The sequence below is a fragment of the Camelus bactrianus genome, chromosome 11 (genome assembly GCF_048773025.1).
Source record: "Camelus bactrianus isolate YW-2024 breed Bactrian camel chromosome 11, ASM4877302v1, whole genome shotgun sequence".
Taxonomy (NCBI): domain Eukaryota; kingdom Metazoa; phylum Chordata; class Mammalia; order Artiodactyla; family Camelidae; genus Camelus; species Camelus bactrianus.
Genome location: NC_133549.1, coordinates 30,671,634 through 30,695,937, shown reverse-complemented (window position 1 = coordinate 30,695,937; position 24,304 = coordinate 30,671,634). Strand labels below are relative to the sequence as shown.

The window sequence follows — 24,304 nt, the reverse complement described above, 5'->3', positions numbered from 1 at the left end:
ACAGACAAGTTCACGTCTGGTCACCATCTGCCAAGCTGCTGGGCAGTGGTGCCTTCTACTGCGTGCTGCTAACTTACTCTATGATCTCAGCGGTCTGGGGTTCGGGGAGGGGACTAGGACAAAGAGCTATTTATTGTTGGGCTCTGAGTTCTCCCTTGCCTCCCTCCCATTTTGTTTTCCTTCCCTTTGGGAGCTATGCAATATCTCATGCAAGTAAAATCCACTGGCTAGGTCTCAAAAGCTTTTGTGATATGTCTAAGATTCAGAGATGACCAGTCTTTGATGGAAAGATACCTTTGGTTCATGCTGTCTCAAATAAGAACAAGACGGTCCCTGGCAGTGCTATTTGGGAAAGGTACCCACTGCTGGCCCACTCAACTGCTTGGTTCAGGCCAAAACCAGTACTGAGCTGAGTAATAAATTCCCACTGTACCAAAAGCAGGAGCAGAAATGTCCAGTGTCTATTTTTTCACACTCTGGAAATAATTCGCCACAGTTCTAAAAAAGTCAGATGTTTAATTTTCTCTTTGTGCGGTAAATAGGATAAGCCCATTATTTATATGCTACAGAGAGAGAGAGAGAGAGAGAGAGAGAGAGAGAGAGAGAGAAATGAACAGGCAAAAGAGGAAAGAAAAGGGAATATGTTCAAGATAAAACCGTCGTTCAGGACCTCAGGACATGCAAAAGAGCCTGCTTTGCTGTGTCTGGATTTTGGCGTCTCTTTCAAAACTGTGAGCTGTGAATTATGGAGATGGTGTGAAAATAACACGTCCTGGGGTGCCAGCAGCTTGGGCCGGGTCTATGTGTTCAGACAAGTCCAGAGCAGAACACAGCAACTCGTCCAAAAATAAAACCAAAGGCAGCCCCTGACAGGAAGGCTTTTCCACTGCCAAATGACTGGGAAACAACACCGAAGCTGGAAATCTCCAATCTTAACCTCTCTATTCCCAAGGCTGGATGACTCCTATACAATTAAGGGCCTGAGGCAAAGAATCTGGGATTCTTCTGGATTATTCTCGAAAGCCGCTGGAATAGGCACTTAGCGCTTAGGGACGAGGTGAGTTCAGTCACGAAGTTGCTTTCACACAGACCTACTAGGACACGTCCAGGGCTCCTCTAAGTTCCCATGACTCATGAACGCATCTAGATGAACTAGTGTTAAGCACAATAAGATTCTGCTGGAATCTTACTCCCCTACCCTCAGGTGGTAGTCTCGACTAACTGCAAACTATTAAAGATATTCAAGGTGACATTGGATCCACAAGAAGCTTTCCACTGTGGAAAGCTTCATCTGTCTTTGTTGAAATCAACACTCCACAGCTATGACCTCCTTCTCTGCAATCTGCAATCAAGTAACCCAAGATGATGGCCTGAGTCCATCATGCCTCAAAATGACCACCTTATAAATACGACCGTGACCACATTACCTGGAGAAGAGCTCATTCACCACCTGCTGCCTCCCTAACCTGCCAGGGTGCCCACTGTTCTCACCCCTGCTTCTTCCTTACCAAGTGGGTCCTGTGGGTTGAGGGGACTCCAGTATGGATTGACCTCACTCTAACAGCAAATTCCTTCCACTTCAACAAACACAATTCTGAGGGTCACAGAACATGTCAGAGATTTTCCTTCCATATTTTTCTAAGTATTTTTGATTTTCCCACAAGATGACAAAGCACTTTATGGGTAAGAATCCTCCTTATCATGAACTTCTTTTGATTTGTCGTTACGAACCTCCAACCATGGTATCAAAAGTAATACTGGAACCAAGTTTTGAATTAAGCTAAATCCAGCCTCAAACGTGGCAAGATGCCCACCGATTTCACTCCTCGGGGGCATCAAGTGGTTCCAGCAATCCAACTGCTCTTCCGAAACTGGTTATTTCTCAAAACCACGAGAGATGACAAAACCATGCATTTGGATTGCTAGTATCCCTTTAGTCTCTCCTCCAATCACCAAGGGTAGGCTTAAAAATTCACAGCTCCTTTATAAAAAGATCTCGTGGCAATAGGGTAATCTTAATGCTAATAGAGGTTGTTGAGAGAGTTTCAGATATAATTCTAAGTGTTTTAGAAATCCTGTGTTTACTGCTTCCTTAGGGTGTCTCTGCAGCCTCTCTAGTTCACATGGTTTTGTGAAACTAACATGTGCTCTCCTTTAATAATAAAGTCTTAGTTTGTTTGAACCTGATACAGCTTTAAAAAATGATTTCGTAACTACCTGTTGAGAGATGCCGAACTGTAATCAAACTGTGCCCTTTTGCAATTTGATTTGGCTTAGTCCTTAAATTCAAAGCAGTGGCCCAAATTGGCTTACCAAACCATACCATTGTTACCAGTGGTTTACACACAGGAAACCAGCCTTTGAAGAAAACACTGACAGAGGCAAGGTTCTTGGAGGGCACACACAGCAAGCAGTGAGAGGGAAAGTCTACTGCTCGGGCCTGAAAGTACTTAACACTACTACATTTCCTAAGGAAGGGCCAGTTGGGACATCATTTCAGACTCTTCCCTCTTTTGCCTCTCCAGGCTTTACTCACCTATTCCTTCCTCCTCCACAACTTCTCAGTCTCCTCGGCCAGACCCTTGAACGCAGGTAACTCCCCTGGATGTCACCTCCTTCCTCTAGAATATTAGGCCTCCCTGGGATCAGATCTCATCCACTCTTATAGCTTCAACTTTGACTTTTGTGCAAAGGATTCTCAAATCAATGCCTTTATCTGTGACATCTTCCCCAGGCTGGGCACAGACAGCATGCCTGTCTCCAACACAGCATTTTCGAAACAAACCCTACCCTCTCAGCTCCTATCATCTCTTCTAAAGCCTTCTGTTATTCATCTTCTAATCCCTCTTTCAATAAAATGGTATCAACTATGCATCTCCCCACTCTCACACCAAAATTTTCAACTGGCCCCTAAATCCAATCCATTTCCCCCCTAAAACCATTTCCTTGATCCACTCCCTCTTCTGCCTTCTTGTTGTCAAGGTCCTGGCCTTCAGCATCACTCTTCCATGTTAAAACAGATTTATTATAACAGTGTTTGTACTGGCAAAAAAAGAAACAACACAGAAACAAATGAAATTTGGATCAGTAGAGCAAAAGTTGAATAAATTGCTGTGTGTCCAGTCTGCGGAGCTGGTATTGAAAAGAATGGATAAGATCAACATATTTACAACCCAGAGGCCTGTGAAAAGGGCATAGGTCACAAAGAATGTTAACAATCCTATTTTTTTTTTATTATTTACAACTTAGATGATTGGTTTTTTTTAATATGTGTAAGCACATTTGACTGTCCTTTATAAATGGATTGCTGCATTCTGTTGATTCTTATTTTGTGGTTGGTTTTATTCCTTTGATAACTATGTAAGTTTAAAAAGCTAAAGCTCTAAACTATTCTTAGAAACAATGAAGAGTACATATATGTATATTTTAAAACTTTTTTATCTCTCAATAAGTTGCTCTTCCTAGAATAAACTTTAAATAAACTTTAAAAATAAACTTCCTCTTCCAAGAACTTTAGGGTAAAAAAATAGTTAAAATGATAAATTCTATGTTATATATATCTTATCAATAAAATTTTTAAAAAGTGAAAAAAAAGTCTACTTATGTTTTTACGAACAAGGAAAAATGAGTTAACACAGAGGGTTATTAAATAGGTTACCTCAGCAGGATGAAGAATTATTAACTTTTTCTTTACATACCTATGTGTCAGCTCACTTTTAAAAATTAATTTTTTTCAAACACACATAACATAAAATTGCCCATCTTAACCACTTTTGTGTACAGTTCAGTGACTTTAAGTACATTCCCGTAGTTGTGCAACCATCACCACGACGCATCCACAGAACATTTTTCATCTTGTAAAACTGAAACTCTGTACCCATAAAACAGTAACTCCCCATTCTCCCCACCTGCCCCCAGCCCCTGGCAACTCTGTCTCTATGAACTCGACTATTCTTGGTGTCCATATAAGCAGAAGTTCACTTTCATAGTAAGATGTCAAAGAAAATTATCTGAAACTTGTAAACAAGGTATGGGAAAGAAGATGATTCTATTAGTGTCGTGCTGGAGTATTAACAGCTGACACAGAATTATTTTGTGACCCAGGGCACTGGATCTGTGTTTGACAAGCTCTGAACTACTGATTGAAGCCTAGACTTTGAAAGTTCACTGTAACTTGTAGATTCTTATCCAGGAGATATGCAGATGATTTCTGTCTAGGTTTGTTGTCCTGCTTGACTGCTGATCAGTTTCATATGTAAGCCTGCCATCTTACCCCCCCATTCTTTCTTAGGTGCCTTTGAACCCATTCCCTTGGTTCTCCTTTGAACTAGCTTTAGATCCTCCTGGTTCACTCCTCAGTAAGCTGAATTAATCTTTGGTACACACTCATTCTATATCTGGATGAGAGTCGTGTATTTAACTTCTTGAAAATTACTCTTTGACAAAAGGGTTACTCTTTTTCTCTAAAAATAGCTAAAGGTGAACATCTAAAAACTTTTTTTAAAAAAGGCTTAGCCTGTTTTATATTAACAGCTTAGCAAACACCTTGAACTGGTGGCACAAAGCAAAACTTTCCGATCCAAATGATCACACAATCTCAATTAGTAAGGTCGACCTTCAGTAGGATATATTTAGATTTTTAACTTTGGATGATCCATTTGCCACTGCTTTAGTTGAAAGTTAACATATGTCCAAGGAAAAGCATGGATTCCTTTCATAAAAAAAAAATAGAGTTGCCAGTGAAAGAGATTAATTGCTTTCTTCTTGATGATCAATTTATAACATGTCCCACACAAGGCCCCCCCTGAATCTTGCCTGCTTTGCTATCACTAAAACATGACCACAAGCCATGTTTCTTGATGTTACATCCTTGAATTCTTTCTCTACAAACCAGTGAATACCATTAACTAGCTAAGTAGGAATATGTGCATCAAAGCAATTTTACATGAAAGTTGTGAGATTAGTAACAGCACAGTTTAAAATCTTAAATCTTTTTAAAAAAAGGTAACAGGAGCTGCCTGTGTTGTAAAAATACCAAGGAACAGGAGGGGAACAAAGTATAGAGGTGTCAAATAAGGGTGAAACTTGAATAGTATTTTAGTGGCATCAACAGGGTTGTAGTAGCAACTATTTCTTCAACAGCAGTTACATTTTGTGTTGCAACAAGTTAATTTCAGTGACATTCCATCTGTCAATTCGTTCATATTGCCAGAAAATTTAGGAGAATAGGTAACACTTTAAACTCTGCCCAAAGGTTGCTTGGGGGTAAAATGCAAGAGACATTTTCTTCATCTAGATCAGGAGACGGAACATTTCTGCTGCTCGTATTGGTGTTTTAACCAATTCATTCCAGCAAGAGAGGGAGGGATGTTAAGCGAATGTGATCGACGTCTTCAATTTAGTTTTGAGCAACATAAGAATTCTAATTGGGAGCCGGGAGCCTTAGGTGGGTCCTTTCTTCTCTTTTCTAGGGCAGGTGCTGGTTTTGTGGTCTAGCACTCAGCCAACTGGTCAGCCCATCACAGGGCACAAGGAGCCCTTCTGAACTTGCCCCAGTGAAGCGGCAGGGTCTGGGTTACACCTGCTCATTTCTGGTGATGATGGCCATGCACCTGCCTTGCTTTTTCTTTCTTTTCTCTATTCTTTCTTCCTTCCTTCCTTTCTTTATTTTCTTTCTCTCTCTCTCTCTCTCTCCCTTCCTCTGTCTCCCTCTCCCTCCCTCCCTTCCTTCCTTCCTTCTTTTCTTTCTTTCCCTCTCTACTTTTTTTTCTTTCTTTTCATTTTTTTCTTGCTTTCTTCCTTCCTTCCTTTCCTCCCTCCATCCCTACCTTTCTCCCTCATTTTTTTACATTATTTTTATTTTTTATTCCAGTTTTATTTTTACAGGACTGAGATACAGCACTGTATAAGTTTAAGGTGTACAGCATAATGATTTGACTTGTATACATCATGCAGTGATTATCATCAGTTTAGTGAACATCCATCATCTCATATAGATAGAAAACTAAAGAAATAGACATGTTTTTTTCATTGTGATGAGAACTCCTAGGATTTACCCCGGTAACAACTTTCATATATAACATACAGCAGTGTTAATCATATTTATTATGTTGTACATTGCATCCCTAATACTCATTTATTATATAACTGGGAGTTTGACTATCTTCGTCCAATTCCCCATCCCCCACCCCCACCTCTGTTAACCACAAATCTGATCTCTTTTTCTATTAATTTGTTTGTTTGTTTGTTTTTGAAGTATAATTGACCTACAACACTGTGTTAGCTTCTGGTATACGACATAGTGATTTGATATTTCTATACCTTTCAAAATGATCACCACAGTAAGTCTAGTTACTATTTGTCACCATACACAGATATGACATAATTATTGACTCTATTCCCCCCACTATACAGTTCATACTGGTGATGCATTTATTTTCCAACTGCAAGTTTGTACCTCTTAATCTCCCTCATCTATGTCTCTCTTCCTTCCCTACCCCTTGGCATCCACCTATTTGTTCTCTGTATCTATGACTCTGTTTTGTTACATTTGTTCATTTGTTTTGTTTTTTTAGATTCCACATGTGAGATCATATAGCATTTGTCCCTCTCTGACTTATTTCACTTAGCATAACACCATCTAGGTCCATCTATATTGTTGCAAGTGGCAAGATCTCATTCTTTTTTATGGCTGAGTAATTTTCATTGTATATATACACCACATCTTTATCTAGTCATCTATTGATGGGCAGTTAGGCTGCTTCCATATCTTGGCTATTGTAAATAATGCTGCAATGAACATGGGGGTGCATAGATCTTTTCTAATTAGTGTTTTTGTTTTCTTTGGATAAATACTTAGGAGTGGGATTGTTGCATCATATGGTAGATCTATTTTTAATTTTTTGAGGAACCTCCATACTGTTTTCCTTAGTGGCTGCACCAATTTATATTCACAGCAAAGGTGCACAAGGGTTTCCTTTTCTCCACATCCTCAAAGGGCCATGTCCTCTAGAATTTCTCCTTTACAGTTAAAAACTCTGTTCTGCCCTGCCTGGGCCAGCACCACCCTGCCTCCTCCCAGGCTGCCATGCCCTGGAGCTGGGGGTGGGAGAGATGCCAGGTACGGAACTGGCAAACACTTTGTCAGCGAATTCGCACTGTGAATACCAAATACCTCCCATCCTCTTCCTCCAACCTCTACTGCAACTAAATTCGTTACTCTATTCATTTCCTCACAGAAAATACAGAGGTAGACTCTGACAGAGCATCTTTCCAAACCACCTCCAATTCTGTTACAGTGCGGGGTCTCGTTGAATCAGATTTTGCTCTGAAACCCAGAGCAGTGTGTTTGAAAGTACCACACACTGTAGTTAAGAAATACTCTGTGCTGTAGCCCAGAGCTCAAAATAGCTGAACAGAGACTCATAAACAATAATATGAGGGGGCAGCTCCCACCAAAAATAACTGTTTGCTAATGCATCATCCTGAAAACAAACACTAAGACTCAAAAACATATTTAAATAGTTTTTCACATTAACTCCTAAATGCCCATCAAAACCAATGATCACTTCTGGGGAAAAAGATAGTTAGGAGTCCAACCAGATGGCAAAATGAGCCCCCAAAGCCAAGCATTTGAGGGGTTGTAGTAATTCAGAGCTTGAGTTTGCAATAATCAGTAAAGAGCCTTGGTTGAAAAGGAATCATTTAGGAACCTCTTTTATTAATGAAGTCTTTGGCTACATAGTTTGTTTTTAATGCTTGCTGTGGAAATTTGTGTACAAATGACATTAATTATAACCAGCTCAAGTAACAACGATATCACCCAGAATAACATCCCTCACTCAATGCACTGTTTTGTTTTGTTTTTAGGCCATGACACAAAATAAGTATTAAAGTCTTCTGTGATAGCATAGATTACTTAGTGATCAGGAACTATCACGCATTAATGCTGGAAATATGCACAAGGAAGAAATGGAAGCCTGCTGAGACTTATAAGGACCTTACCTGTGTGTCCCAGGTAAGCTGATCTCAAACTAGGCCACCCATTTGAATTTGGGGCCCACAGGTAAAATTTAAGATCTATATTTTCTCCTCTTCCTTTCCCCTCTTCACTCCCCAGAAAGAGCTGGGTCGTGTATCTTTGCCTTTTATGAACCCCAGACGCCAAGGACACGGCCTCAGTGAGAGTTCTATGCATGCCTATAAGCTGACCCTGCAGAAAGCAGATAAGGGCACAGATGCATTACCATTTTTACCAGCAACCACAAAGAGCAGGTAGCACAGGGTCTATTAACCCTCCTAATGGGCTCTCTTTCTCCTGTTTCTCCCACCCAATCTACCCTGCACCCCTCCCCAAATTAATACAGTACAGACCTCCTGCTTCACTCTGCAAAAGCTTTGACATTGCATCTAAGGCCCCGGATCTACCAAATACCCACGTGGTTCTTCCTGACCACCAGTGCTTTACTCCAGTCAAACTGACCCTGCCATCCCCCTGCCGGACAGACACATCCTCTCACCTACTGCCGATGCCCAAGCCAACCCCAGCTAGCCTCTCTGGCCCCACTCAGGTGTGACCTTGTGATGAAGCTGATGGCCTCCCCCAGGCCCCTCTGGCTCTGCTTCCTCCGGGCTCAGAACAGTTACTGACATTTGACTCTTCATATATGTTGCCTTGTACCTTACACTGCCCTTATGATTTTCTCCTTATCTCAACTGCAAGCTTACTGAATGCAAAAACCACTTCTTCTGCTATTTTATATCTTCCGCGATACTTAGAGAGATGGAAACTTACTGCCACTTTCCTCCTATTTCTTATTGCTTTAAACTGCGCTGGTGTCTGGACAGTGTGGGTGGACCCAAGTTGCTCTGGCACAGCAGAAAGGAAGAGCCAGTAATCCTGTCTTTGCTTCTGAAAGTATCTAATTGGCATCCAGATAGCAGTGCCCAGGTGGTGGCTCCATCCCCTCTCAACTTCCTGTGTCTTTTAAGACTCTGAACTTCCTTCGTAACTGAAACTGACTGTCTCGACATCTCTAGAGACTGTTTCAATTCACATGTGCTATGTGTAGGGTCAGACTATGTTCTGCCTTGTGTTCAGCAATACCAAGAGGGCCCTGATTATACAGAATGAGACTGCGGCCCGTTAAGGGCTCTGTGATTTAGAATAAACTAGAATGGGGTCACAGGGTAGCAGCAGGAATAATTAAAGGGCTGGGAGAGAACACTAAGGGAAAAAAAGTAGATGGAATTGCGATTAGGCCAAAGAAAAAGAGGTCAGGTAATAATGGTTCTTTAAGTGTATGCTAGGTTATTTTAAGGAAATCAGTAATCAGCTTTTTTCCATCTGAAGCACAAACTAGGGGAAAGTTTGCTTTACATGTACCAAGAGATGTAGGTTAGATAAGCTTATGGTTATAACCACAGAGGTGATTACAAATGAGAACAGGCTCCTGAAAGAGGCTGTACTGTATCTATGGTTAGAACATAATTATGATACAATAAATGGCCTTTCTATCCAGGATAGCAAGCTCACTTATCCTTTTGGACATGGACAATGTGATAATGTTACTTTCTTGACCCATATACCTAGATCAAGTCACAGGGATTACATTGTAATGAAGAGAGCATCAAATTTATCATTTTACCACTACCTAAACTTTCATTTTTGGAAATGAGATATAAACATAAAGAGTTAGTTCTTATAGCATATAAATCAGGTAATACAATTTTACCTCTAAAACAACTATCTAAACACAGAAAACTCTTAATCTATGTATCCAACCTCCCACCCCTCAATTTCCATCCATTTTACTCCCTAAAAATCCTTGCATTTTATACACATATTCCACATGGAATGATCCTGATCTGGTAAGCATCTTACAAACCCTAAGACAGCAAAAATGGAAAGTACTATTGAAAATGGGATGTTTTTCCCAAGCCATTTCACAGAATCCAATCTTTAAAAATGAAATCTTGAAAAATATATTGCAATTCATTGACATTAGTAGAAATTGCAAACTGAATTTTCTGATAATTTTAGATGAACACTCTAAAAATAATTTTGATGTTCATGGCTGTGTTGATGGATTGACCATTACAGAGGCCAAGGGACTTTTAAAAGCTATCATAAGGTAGCATTTTCCACACCTTCTAACACATAGTTAAGACTCACACTGCAAAGTGGCAATGGTCTCTAACAAAACTCTGTATGAGTATTTCTGCCAATACTACCTCAAGGGAAGGGCCCACATGATCTGATTTTTAAAATTTTCCAGAGACATCCAGTGTTCAGAAGTCTTTTTAAAACTATGTGGCTATAAATAACATATAATACCATTTCCATTTTTGAAAAGGAAAAAAGTTAATCTAATTAATGTTTAAAATGCCATCTTTCAAATGACAGTAGGAACTTTATAGTTCCATTCATTTCGCACAGGAAGCAAGCTTGCTTGCCCAAATGAAGGCCAGTGTCAAGTCTAGTTGCACCCCTGACTTCACCAACCACGATCCTGAACAAGGCAGCCCCTTCCCCTGACCATGACATACGCTCCCCCTTCCCTGTCCTGGGAAGGTTATTATGTTTTCTGGAGCATTCATGCTTTATCACATCTTGCCCTCCTTGGCAACATCCCTGGACCACTGAGCTCCAGGTGGTCTCTGTAGACTCTGACTCACGGCACCTGGGCTCTGGACCTCTCACCTGCACCTGTCCTGCTGCCAGCCATGGCTCTACTAGTAAGCACACTGCTTGCCACCAGTGTGGCACATGCTCTTCAGGGGCAGGTACCATGTTATATAAACCTACCAACCCTCCACAGCCCAGCACAGTCAATGGAGAGATGACAGACACTGTATACATTTCATATGGTAAACATTTGAAGGCCATCAAGTGTCAATAGTCCCAGGGTGACTTATGCAAAACCAAACTGACCTTTAGTAAGAAAAGAATGCAAATCTGCTCCCGGGAATAATGAAGTCCATTTAGTTGACTTTTACTACAACGAGAAGTTAAGTGGCTATTGTATTTTTATCCTTGACATGGCAGCTCAAACTTCTCTTCCTGGAGAGGTAGAGGTCGGGGTGGGGGTGCGGAGGCCTTTTCTGACCACCTGCCCATCCCCCCCACCACAAACACACCAGGATCCTCCTGTTACAAGTTCACAGTTTTGCTCAGGCAGCTCTTTTCATTTTCCCCTTATTGCACCTATCACAGCTGGTAAGTCATATTTGTATGATGATTTTAGTGTCTGATTGATATCCTGTCTTAGTCCATTCAGGCTGCTATGAGAGAATGCCGCAGACTGGGTGGCTTATAAACAATAGAAATTTATTTCTCACAGTTCTGGAGACTGTGAAGTCCAAGATCAAGTTGCCAGCAGATTTGGTGTCTGGTGAGAGAGCACTTGCTTCAGAGAGCCATCTTCTCGCTGGGTCCTTGTGTGGCAGAAGGGGTGAGGAGCTCTCCAGGGTCTCTTTTATAAGGGCACTGATCCCATTCATGAGGGCTCCACCCTCATGACCTAATCACCTTCCAAAGGCCCCGCTCCCTAATATCATTACACTGGAGATTGGGTTTCAACATATGAATTTGGTGGTGGGGAGGACACAAACCTTCAGTCTATGGCTTATCTCTATAAAGGCAGAGTTCATGTCTAACTTATATGTGCAACCTAATCACATATGATTCATTCTCCAGTGCCTTGGCACTTGAAAAAAAATCTGTTGAATAATAATAAAAATGTTACTGTTTATGCTCAGCACTTATAGTACACTCTACAGGGTAGCCAGGGTTTTCATCACTGATAGCTATTTGGCTTCAGTTTTCAGTTTTGACCTGATGGGTGCAGATAAATTATATAACAAGGAGTTCTATATCCTTGCTTCTTTGGTCCCATTCAGAATTTCATAGGACATATCTCCATACCATGACTTTTCCTATCTCCGTATTACTAGTCAGGTATGTTTAGAGCATAAATTTTAATATCTACCATTTAGCTGAACATTTTGTACCTAAATTCTATATTTAACGAGGCTGTTCTAAAGAAAAACCCAATTCCTGGTAATTTCATAGGCCATGAAGGGCCATGACCAGAGAATTCTTATCCAGGTGGTTCTGAACAGGCTACTGATATACTATCCCCATCATCATCCCACCACCAATTCAAAGTCCATGTCCAACAAAGCAGTGGTTCTCAGTTTGGTGAGCTTAATACTTGGAGAGCTGGTTGGAAATGCTAGACCCTGACCACTGAGATGCTGATAAGGGAGACCGGGATGAGACCCAGAATCTGAATGGTTAACCAGCATCACGGTTACTCTGGGGTAGGTGCTTCTCAGACCACACTTTACAAACTCTACCCTAACGGGTGTGACAAGTTTAATGCCTCTCCAGGTAGCTTTCGTACCATGTACTTGTCTCCTGACACATTGTATCTATTGAGGTCCTCCCTACTTCTCACAAAAGGTTCAGTGAATAAAGAGAGACCCAGAGTTTTAGAAGCTTCCAGGCACAGCAGAAAGGCTACCCCTGGTTCTTCAATGCAGTGTAAATATTCTTTCCAAGAACCACTCAGCAGCCCTGTTGCACAGGCTATTCAAGGCAGGTGATGAGACAGCGGGCGACCTATGGGCAAAGGCTGAGAAAAAGTTTATTTGAATCACAGACACTTGAAGTTACCCCACAAGTGCCACTTCCATCACAGGGAAAGGTGACTCAAGTCCATCTGCCTGGGTTTAATGTGGATAAGAAGGTTTTAGGGCTTATCAGATTTGTGAATTGGTTGATTTTATCAACCAAGGAGGAATTCCAACAGGAATTCTACTTTGCCCTCTAGCCGTCACTCAGTAGGTAATACCTCTCCAGACACTATCAAAATCCCTTCTCAGATTGAATAAAAGGAAAAAAAGGGACCAAGCTAGAGTCAGTTCTTACAGGATATTTTTCAAACTGCAACCCAAATTTACAAATTCAAAAAAGTAGTGGCAGATGAATTTCACCATAACAGTTAAAGAGTTTGACTACATTTACATAAATAAGTTATTCTTTTTTTGGGTAGATGTCATGGTTATGATAGAGTATAACATTTGAGTCCCAAGACTATGACTAAAAACCGCCTCATCACTTCAGATGCAAATCCAAGCCTACTATCCGCATCAGTGTTCCCCAAACTTCCCCAATTTCACTCATGTACCACCTTCATTGTTTGGTGGACAGTTTTGGATCTATCTATTGTTTCCTTAATGCCTTTAAAAAAATCAGCTCACTTTCATTGAGTATAATTTTTATAAAAGGCAAATGTACACCACTACCACAAATCAAAACATTCAGTGCCACCTCCCCTAAAGCTTCTGTAGAAATAAATATTTAAGTCATGTAATTCAATTAGAGCTGTGATATCATTGCCTGATCAAGGCCCTGGGCCTGACAGCTGTTCTCTTTTTGTTTTAAAGATCTTTGCTTCATAAAATTGGGATTGAAAAAAAGATTGAAGAGAATTTTTTTTTCACTGTGTGAGAAATGGTCTGTCTGGGAACCACAAAAATAATTTTCTCCTTCCCACACTTGGGATGACATTGATTGAAATCAAGTCTGGGTAACCTGGATTTAATAATTTGGAAATAATAATCTATAATTAGTATATCAATTGATGATCAACATTTCATTCATTCATTCAGCAAACATTACTGAGTGCCTGATGTAAGCTAGGCTGTTTTCTAAGGGCTGCTGTACAAACCCTGTTGGTGCCTACAGCCTAGCAGGTGGAGACAGGCAGCAAACCAGACATAACTTAAATTGTATATAAATACATACAAATGTAAACACACACAGATACACATCTATACATATTAGATGGTGTCAAAGATGGTCTCATTGATAAGTGACATTTGAGAAGAGACCCAAAGGAAGTGGAGAAGGGCATCAGTCACATATTGGAATGAAGAGCTTGGCAAACAAAAGGAACAGTAAGTGCAAAGGTCCTGAGGTTGTCCAGTGCTTGATTTGTTTAAGAACCATCAAGCAGGCCAGTGTGGCTCAGCAGAGTGAGCCAGGGAGAAAATGGTGGGAGATGAAGTCAGGGAGTAACAGGGGGAGGGGCCATGAAGGTCTAATCAAGGTCTTCGGATTTCATTCTAAGAGATGAGGGAATTCTTCAGAAAGGTGACAGGAACTGGCTTTATTTTTAAGGATCACCCTGGCTACTGCATTGAGAATAACCAGCAGGGGGCCAAGGGCAGACGCAGGGAGACCTGATACCATTATTTATCCATAAGACGTGACAGTGGTGTGGAACAGGGTCATTATCACGGGATAGAGTAAATGGTCAGATTTTGTACATACTGTGAAGATAGAGCCAGTGGGATTTGTTGGTAGAATACTTGTTTTGTGCAAGAGAAAAAGAGGTGTTATGAATGACTCCAAGGTTTTTAGCTTGAGCACCTGGAGGGAGGGTCTTGACAACTGCTGAAACTAAAAGACTGGAGAAGCAGGTTAGGGGTGGAGGTGGTGCTAGTAACCAAGAGTCAGGTTTAGAGGCCAACTGGAGATGCTGAGAAGGCCTTTGAAGACAGTCTGGATTGCAGGAGAGGTAGAGAGCTGGGAATTGTCAAGGTATAGACAGTACTTTTAAACTATGAGACTGGATGAGGTCACTAGAAAGTGCACATAGAGAAGAGGTCTGAGTCTGGGGTTCTGCAAGGGTCAGGAGGTGAAAAGAACCAGCAACAGGACTAGTTCAATGCTTGCTTTAGAAATGCTTGAGGATCATTTCAGTTTTCCTCCCTCTTCTGTGATATAAACACTCCTATAACCTTCGCTGTACAACATTTTCTTAGAAAATGTGTTTTTCCTTGACAAACTGGGTGAACTTCAGCATTCTCTTTCTCAAAAAAAGAAGCTTTCATCGACGTGAACTGAGCGTTTTCAAGAACTATAAAGAAAATGAGATTTTACCTACAACCTAACAAGTCAACCCACTCTGATTTGATGGATGCTGGCAGAAGACATGAAACTCCCGGGTCAGAAGCAAAAGATTTTATGACTCTCAGCAGGTAACATGAGCTTCATATTTGATACTGGTTCCCCATGCCCCTCAAGTCCCCCAGAAGCAAGAGATGTAGGTCACCAGGGTCCTGCAAGTGCAGTGGGTTTGTGTCACGCTGAGAAACCCCGAACTTAGGAAACCCCAATCTTTTATAACGAGCTGCAAGCAGATCTATCCCACCTTTGCTCCAGGGGCAGATATTATCTTTATGACACTTGACAGCAAACAAATCTGTCCTCTGCTCCAGAGGGAAACACTATCTCTATCTTCCAAGGCTGTTTACTGTACAAGTATCTATGAAGAGATAACTCAGAACAAAAAGCTACCAGCACCTATGCTCACAGGGACCCATGGGTAATTATCTCTCAACAAGAGTCAAAATCATCAAGCAATCTATTCTGGAGAATTTATGAGCCCTTATCCTGTTTCAGTTTGGAAATCAAAAACTTAACTATTTAAAAAAATTTAAATCGTATTTATTTGACTAGGTAATAATTTAACGTGGTACAAAATTCAAAAGATAAACTACACAGGATTATCCTTTTATCAATAAAAGATAGCATGGAGGTGGTTTCTCATTTGCTGTGAAAAGGGAACATCTGTATCAGGCTAATTTTTCTTGCATCCTGGTTAATTCTACCTTTTAGTCAATTTCCAAATGACTAAGATTCTCTAAACCGGTGTTAAAAGCCCGAGTTCGGCACTCAGGGAACATAAGAAACCACTTCCATTTCACTCGAGCTTTATTGATTTTCCACTTGAGCCTGAAAAGAACCCACATGCAGTGGGTTACACCCAGTGGGTTAAGTGAAAGCTAAGGGTCTAAACCAGCATCAAGAACCAAACAGTGGCAACATCTCACCCGAGAGCCGCCTGACAGACGCCATCCGCACAAGTTCTCTCATCTGTTCCATCTGCCAGGCGGACAGATAGCTCTGTGATCAGTGACACACAGCTTTGCTTACGCTGTGTCTTTTCAGAAGACAATGTTGCTGTCTAGTAAGCATTTGAGGGCATACATCACAGCAAGCACTTGATAAATCTTGTTGACTAGCTATGCCATTAGGAACAGACAAAAAGTCTGCCCTCAAGGGGAACTTACTCTCTAGCAAAGGGTGAAGAGACATGAATAAAATATGTTAAATAATGATAAACGTTAAGGGAAAAAGCTATAGCAGAGAGAGAGGGGTGATAATCGGAAGTACCTGAAATCTTACACAGGATAGTCCAGGAAAGGCTCACTGAAAACAGAAAGTTTGGCTACATAGCCCTTCTTAATCTGCTGGTCCCTTGCCTTTTCTAAATGCTCTTGAACTTTCTGGCAGAAAAATGGATCTAGGGCATTACTTTGAAAAAAAAAATACTCAAGATAGACAACAATAATTATAATGAACCATATAATGTATAAATATGATGACCTATACATATAATTATAAGTAAATTAAATATAAATTAAACATTATATAATTAATTGAATGTTAAATTTATACTATTTAAATAGGGTTCTTATTCTCTCATAGAGCATGTATTCCAATCGTGATGCAGACCAGGTGATACACTGAAAAATCACATCACTGGAATGGTATCAGAATGAATGGGTAGCATTAAAAAAAACTCTCCTTTAAGTTGGTGGGATGATTGCTGCTAGTGGGCAAGGACAAGAAACAAAACTACTGAGCACTGAAGGTTGAAGAGCAGCTCCATCTGGAACCCTGCAGCCGTGTCTCATTCCCACTGGGTTATATTAGAAAGAACAGCAGAAGCTTTGGGGATCTCCTTTTCTTTCAATTATAAAATCCATCCAGTAGGTAAACCGCTTTCCCTATCTCTTTACCAGGTGGGTACTTTGTCAAGGTTACAAACGGAAATTAGGCCCTACTTCCTTCCTCAGGTGCCGGCGTCCTTGGTATTCAGTTCCTGCCCTTTGCTCTTTCCCAGGGGAATTCCACACAGAGTCATACAGCTTCAGCCCTTATTTGGATGCCACACAATTTCACATCCTCCCAGCACAGACTGGTATCTCTTGAGTGCCAAGCCTACTAGACTCTGTAAGTTCTGCCTCAGCGGATCCCAAACTGAACTCTCCCCAGCACTACATTCTTTCCAGTGCTCCTGTATTTCCTTAGTTGGTGGCAAAAAAAAAAATGCCCACCCAGGCAGTCCAACTGGAAACCCGGATCCTTCTTCATTCCTCACATACACTCAGTCATAAAATCCTAGCAATCTTGACTTTAAATGTCTCTTAAATGTCCCCTAGTCTCTATCACACTGTTGCCACCTTACATTATTTCCACCTGGACTTCCATCCCCATGGATCACCCTGCCTCCAGCCCACATCCTATATTCCTCTCCATTCCTGGCACTTATTACTCAGTATCATAAATGCTGCTTACATATATAGCTCTTCAAATACCCCATGAGTTCTTTGACACACAAATATGGTGTGCTTTTTCTAGTCTCAGCATTCAGCATAGCATCTTGCATGGAGTACGTGTTCAATTAACATCCACTAACTGGGTACATACATAACTCCTGGACCATCAGATCCCAAGATGTCAGACATTTCAGGAAGTGATATGGGCTCTCTAACAAAATTCCTGCTCACCAACCCTGACCCTGTTACAGCTAAACCTGTGAAGTCGTGGGCAGACTATTGGTTTAACTTTGTGCTATGAACTCTAATTCCTCCACTGCAACCCTTTCCCACCTTCATGCTTGTCTAGCTCTCGTGTAAGTTTCCTCTTTCCCTCTCTTCTTTCAAAATTGATTCTGAGTAAAAGAGTTCATCTCTGCCTTTTATTCCTATAGGTTTTTGCATTTTAGGGCTCTCTTTCTAGTTGCAGAAAGCAACCTCTAGTCCCATTCAAGAACTACAAGGCTTTGGCATCATGGTGTGTGTGTGAAGGGGAGTTGGATGGGAGGGAGGGGAGAGAATTAGAAGAAGAAATTCTGGCCGGCCTGGGAATCACAGCCAGAATCTGAATACTCCTCCGCACTCAGCCATCTGTTGACCAAAAGCCTAGGCTTGTTTTAGCAAATGCTCTCCACCCCAGGTCCTCTGTCCCTGACATTAGCTCACAATCTTAACATGGCATCTCTCCTTTGTTTTGTTTTCCCTTCCAGTTTTCTTGAGATATAACTGACATATAGCACCGTGTGAGTTTTAGTTGTACAGCATAATGATCTGACTTACATCCTTCATGAAATGATGACCATAGTAAGTTCAGTGAACATCCATCATCTCATATGGATGCAAAATTAAAGAAATGGGAAAAAAATTTTCCTTGTGAGAAGAACTCCTAGGATTTACTCTCTTAACAACTTTCACATGTAACATACAGCAGTGTTAATCACACTGACTATGCTGCAATTGCATCCCTGGTACTCACTTATCATATAACTGGGCGTTTATACATTTTGACTGTCTTCATCCAATTCTCTGTCACCTGACCCCCCTACCTCTGGTGACCACAAATCTGATCTCTTTTTCTTTGAATTTGTTTGTTTGTTTTTGAGGTATAATCGACCTACAACACTCTGTTATTTCCTGGTGCACAACACTGGGATTCGATATTTCTATACATTTCAAAATGATCATCACCACAATAAGCCTAGTTATAATCTGTCACCACACAAAGATATGACATAATTATTGCCTATGTTCCCCACACTGTACATTTCATACTGGCAGCACATTTATTTTGCAACTGGAAGCTTGTATCTCTTAATCTCCATCACCTATTTCCCCCTCTGCTTCCCCCTCCCCTCTGGCATCCACCTGTTTATACTCTGTGTCTATGACTCTGTTTCTGTGTTGTTATGTTTATTCATTTTTTTAAAAAGATTCTACATATAAGTGAAATAATACAGTATTTGTTGCTCTCTATCCAACTAATTTCACCTAGCATAATATCTTGTAGGTCCACTCATTTATTCTTTTGCAAATGGCAGGATTTTATTCTTTTTTTTTTTTGGAGGAAAAATTAAACCTTATTTATTTTTAAAACCAAACCACTAGGAAAATATATCACCAGTTTTGAAACAGCAAACAGACAGGCTACATTATCATTTCAAGTAATAAATTGGTAAAAAGACAACAACATACTTAACAAAATGGTAAGGTGCCAGAACTGCGGGAGGAATAATGCATTTTGCAAAGGCCCTGGCAAAAGTGGTTTGGTGATGCGGGGGCCGGGAGGGGGGGATGTCCCTCTTTAGCTTTAAAAAAGTCACAGCTCACCCCCAAGATGCTTACTTTTTCTCTCATCCCCTTTGTGTTGCCAAGAGATTGTCTCAATAGAGCTCTGTCATTTCAAGGGGCAAAGTAAGCAACACTGGGTTTAAGCTTTTATTCTATCCTGTTTTATGAAAACCAGATTTTTTCAAATCCAGTACTTCATAACTCTCTTAATTAAGCAGGCAACCGTTTTCCTTTCACTGTTCACTCCTGAATACTAGTGCACAGCACAAAACCCCCTTTCCCTTCAAGGCTGAGTGTCACTGCAAGATTGTCCTGTCACTGCTGCAGACAGCCTCAGGGCCAATCACGGCTGCTTCCCATAACAGTGCGACATCACCTCTCATATTTTTGCAGGGACTCCAGGCAGAAAGATGCAATGTAATTTAAGAAATGTGCATTCACACCTTGATGGCCAGAAATGAATATCTGCAAGGACCATTTCAAAGTTCTTAGGCAAACTACCTTTTCCAGTGCCACATCTTAACTTAACTTCATGCCTGTGTCTATAAAACCAAACCAAACCAAACAAAACCCTAGACGTCTCCTTTTCCCTTTTAAATTGGTGACCTCATGGATTTTGTTCTACAGTTTATGGAAAATGGTGTGGTGATCCTTCCGGTAGACAGGAAGCTGACAACAAACAGAAACACCTCTCCTCACACCACCAGATGACAGGCAGGCTAGAGGAACCTGCCCACCTGTTGGCACCTGTGTACTATGACAGTCTGGTACCTCGGAGGGCTCCAGCTGGGTACAAGGGCGATCCCTACTGCCAGGATAAGCACTTGCCACGTGACACTTGGGCTCACAAAAACACCTGTGCTATGCTATCTCTGACCCAAATTTTAGCACCAGTTTTTTCCATCTCACTTTTTAGGATTTGAAACACAAAGGAAAGAGTGTCCAGAAGGAAGTGACGTAGGCCTTAAACGTGCTGCCATCCTTAATTTCTTCATTCATAAACTTTGCTTAAAAGACCCAAATCCTCATTCCTCTTTTAAAATAGATTCCTGCCCTTAGCCCCAATGGCCAACAGCAGACTTCTACTTCCCCACGGATGAGAGAGACTCCTTCATCTTCCTGGTCATGGTTGGGATGAGGTTCATGTGGTCATCCACACACTTGGTCACACAACTCTCCAGCTGTCGTTTCACCTGAGGCTTTTTACTCCCTGCGTCTATTGAATCTTTGGCTTTGTCGTTGCAATGCATGGTGCACCGGCTCAGGCGGTCCTGGAACTTCCCCAACTCGCTGGTCACCAGGGACTGGGCTTGAGCCAGCGGCATATGGCAGCGCTCAATGCAGTGATGCACTTGCTGCATGGACGCATGGCTGTCCTCACGACAGCCGGCGCTGCACCGGAACATGAGGCCCTGGATCTTCCAGATGTTCTCCCTCTCCAGACTCTTCACCATGGAATCCACCGCCTCTCACACCCGGAGCTGCTGCAGCTCTGCCATGGCGACCCTACTCTGTTAACTTGCCGCGCCGGCGCCCACATGGACTCCTGTGCATAGGCCCGCCCCATCACCGCCGCTTCCGGGGTCACCGTGCTGCGCCCCTCCCCAATTTTATTCTTTTTTATAGCTGTGTAATATTCCATTGTGTGTACATACATATACACACACACACACCACATCTTCTTTATCCATTCACCTGTTGATGGGCACTTAGGTTGCTTCCATATCTTGGCTATTGTAAATAAAGCTGCAATGAACATAGAGGTACATATATCATTTTGTATTCGTGTTTTCATATTTTTTGGATAAATACCCAGAAGTGGAATGGTTGGATCATATGGTAGTTCTATTTTTAATTTTTTTTAAGGAAACTCCATACTGTTTTCCATAGTGGCTGCACCAATTTACATTCCCACCAGCAATGCAAGGGGGTTCCCTCTTCTCCACATCCTCGGCAACACTTTTTATTTGTGTATGTATAACACCCCTACTTTAGATGTAACAGAAAGAAAACAAAACTGATGTTTTAAGACTTAGCTTCAGCCTGGGCCACTTGGGTTAGGAGGAAGACAGAATTCCTCAAGGAGCAGACCTCTGTTTCTTCTGGGAAACCATCCTAATGAACTTATAAAAAGTAGAGACCCTAAGGAAATTTGAGTCTTGATCTGACAGTGAGGGAGAAGGAAGTTGGGGTCCCTGGGATGGAGGGGAGAGGGTCTTTGTGCAGAGAGGAAGCCCTACAAAGATGGTGGCAGATGGCGTTTTGAATAAGTATGAGAAATGACCCTCGTCTGTATTTTTTGCTCGATTTTTCTGTAAGTGTAAAAGTGCTCTAAAAGTTAAAGGCTATTAATAGAAATGAGGAAGGAAGGAAGGAAGGAAGAAAGGAATGGACAGCCTGAGAATATCAGAGCAGTTGTTGCCTATTCTGTGCTATAACTCCCTCTGTTTTCCCAAACGTTCAGTCAAGTCTCCTGAAAACAGCTGCCTTATAAAGTGGTACCTTTGGAAAAGGAGGACGAGAAATACTGTCCAGTGTGGGGTGAAGCCATGCAAAAGGTGTGGCACTCATAAAGGGGAGACCAAGAATTTGGGAATGGCAAGAATTTAGAGCAAGAGGGGACTGCAAGAATGCAAACCCCGAGGAATCCTGAGAACTGTGTTGTCCAATACTGCAGCGACTAACTACTGTGGCTGTCGAGCGCTTGAAATGTGACGGACTAGTCCAAACTGAGATGTGCTGTCAAGCTGGTATGAAAGCAGAAGAATGTCAAAGATCTCAATAATTTTTATTTTAATTACATGTTGAAATGATAATGATAATATTTGAGGTATATAGGGACAAATAAAAAATATATTATGAAAGTTAATTGCACCTGTCCCTTTATACCTTTTTTAAGATAGCTATTAGAAAATTCAGAATTATGTATGTGGCTTGCATCATACGTCTATTGGACAACACTAGTCTAGAATCTTGGGGAAAAGGCATGGACTCACGAGAGCATAAGCATGAGCAGCTCAAGGCACTATCTTCAGATAATGAAAAAAAAGGGTGACCCCAGATAGTTGGAGACCTAAGACAGCAGACATTGACAGATTAAGTATGAGAAAAATAAAAATTTACAAGAACTTATTTTAGTATAGTTTTGTTTAAATTAAAAATAATTCCTACAAACAATAACTGCTCTCAAAATATGATGTAATACATAAAAAACTTCAACTTTTCAGGAACACATTGATAGCATGAAACAAAATATATATGGCATAGCTTTCCAACATAAATAACTTATAGTCAGTCCTTAGATTTAAACTAGAAGAGAAGAAAAGTAAGGAAGCTCCCACCCCCCGAGGGATAAATGAACGTGTTATTCTAGTATCTTGATGTATTGAACTACTCAGAGGCTAACACTATGTACTTCCAGCTAGAAATATAAAATACTTTCAGGACTGCCCTTGTTCACAGGTTGTATTTATTTCATACCAAATCTACACTGTTTAAGCCATGTCTCAGGAAAGTTACGAACAAAAAATAAATCAAGATATAGTGCCTGCCGCCAAGTTAGCCAATCCGGATGTCACCAGCAGTTATTTCTCCTCTGGCATGCTACCTAAGAGACTCTAATCCAGTAATCCTCTGGGTTCCGTATTATACACTGCGTGGTTATGTGTCTGTGGAATCGGCAAACTTCAGACCTGGGGTGATTTAAATCTCACGTGGTCTAATGTCTTTATTTTACAGGTAAGGACACAGAGCCACAGAGAGACAGGTCACTTGCCCGAGCCAACAGAGCTGCTGTAGTGGCAATGGCAGGACTTAAGCCACACAGAGTGGCAGCACAGTCAGGGCCCTGGGTGTGACCCTGATGTTTCCTGATAACCACCTTGGATTGTCTGAGAACTGAGGACTTACTGTACTTACTTGTAGGGGTTTCCAGTAGGATTAAAGAATCTCTCATGCTAAGATGCTCATGATGGCCTTTGTAACCCAAGTCATGCTCAGTGGGAGTTAAACTCCTGCCTCCCCTCCCCTCCCCTCCTTTCCCCTCCCATCTTCTCATTTGGGCTATAATAAAAAGTTTACGCTCAGTGAAGGAAACCACTGGGGACTCCAGAAAAGCCTCTGCCCTTCTTTTTATCATGTATCTGAGGGTCTCTAGGCAGCCTGGAGTCTACTTGAGAGCCACCCACCCTCAGCCCAGGGGCAGCTGGCCTAAGATGGCAACGTTGACCCCTGGTAACCCAAGAGACTTAAAATGAAATGTGGTTTCAGGGATGAGGGTGCCTACGGCGTGCAGAGTTCAGAGTCAAGCTCCAGAGCAGGCTCAGAGCCTTGCCGCCTTCCATCTCCTCCTCCATCCCTCAGCCCCAACCTGAGCTACCCAGACGTGCCCTCAGCTTAGGGAACCTCCTTCTCAAATGAACACACGGAAACAACTCTCTTCCTCCTTTTTGCCCCAGCTCGGCCATGCCCTGGCTCCAGTGTACCGGGACGGCATATTTCACACATCGATGCCAAGAGTGTAAACCTCAAAAGAGGGGCTTGTTAACAGAAATCAACTGCAAATGGGCAGCTTCTTAGGTGGGAGGCATCTTCCTGCTTGGAGGCCTTCCAAGGGTTCTTGCTTAATGCTCACTCCTCACACACACACAGAGGAACCAGAGACTCAGCACCCCAATCTTTACGTTATGTAGCCCGCCTATAAATAATGGCTTTGGGACAAGGTTACTTCGAAGGAGGAGTCCCTCATTTCGGCGGAAAGGAAATATAAAGTACAAAACACAAAACTGCATTTTTCACTTGTCTCTCCTCCCAGGATAAGGGACCTCAGTGAAGACCCAAAAAGCCTGTGTACTGCTGGTCTTGAGTGTGGGGGGGGGGGCGCTCGGTCTCCCCCTTAAGTCTAATCCAATCCCAATTAGAGAAGGTGAGCAATGCCAGGGCTTGTGAGCACACTCACTGACCAGCCGGCACCCTGGGGTGGAGCGAAGGGGAGGGGGCAGCCTCCAAGGCAAGCGCTGAGTGGGAGACGCCACAAAGCCAGGAGGCTGCAGGCTCTGTA

The 24,304-nt window shown here is 41.8% G+C and overlaps 1 protein-coding gene and 1 pseudogene across 11 annotated transcripts in view; both read right to left on the bottom strand.

The window, feature by feature from the left end:
* LOC123612769 (protein FAM136A pseudogene) lies at positions 1-24,297 on the bottom strand (annotated as a pseudogene).
* ABLIM1 (actin binding LIM protein 1) overlaps positions 1-24,304 on the bottom strand; it is a 282,459-nt gene that overhangs the window by 120,953 nt on the left and 137,202 nt on the right. The gene's annotated exons all lie outside the window — the stretch shown is intronic.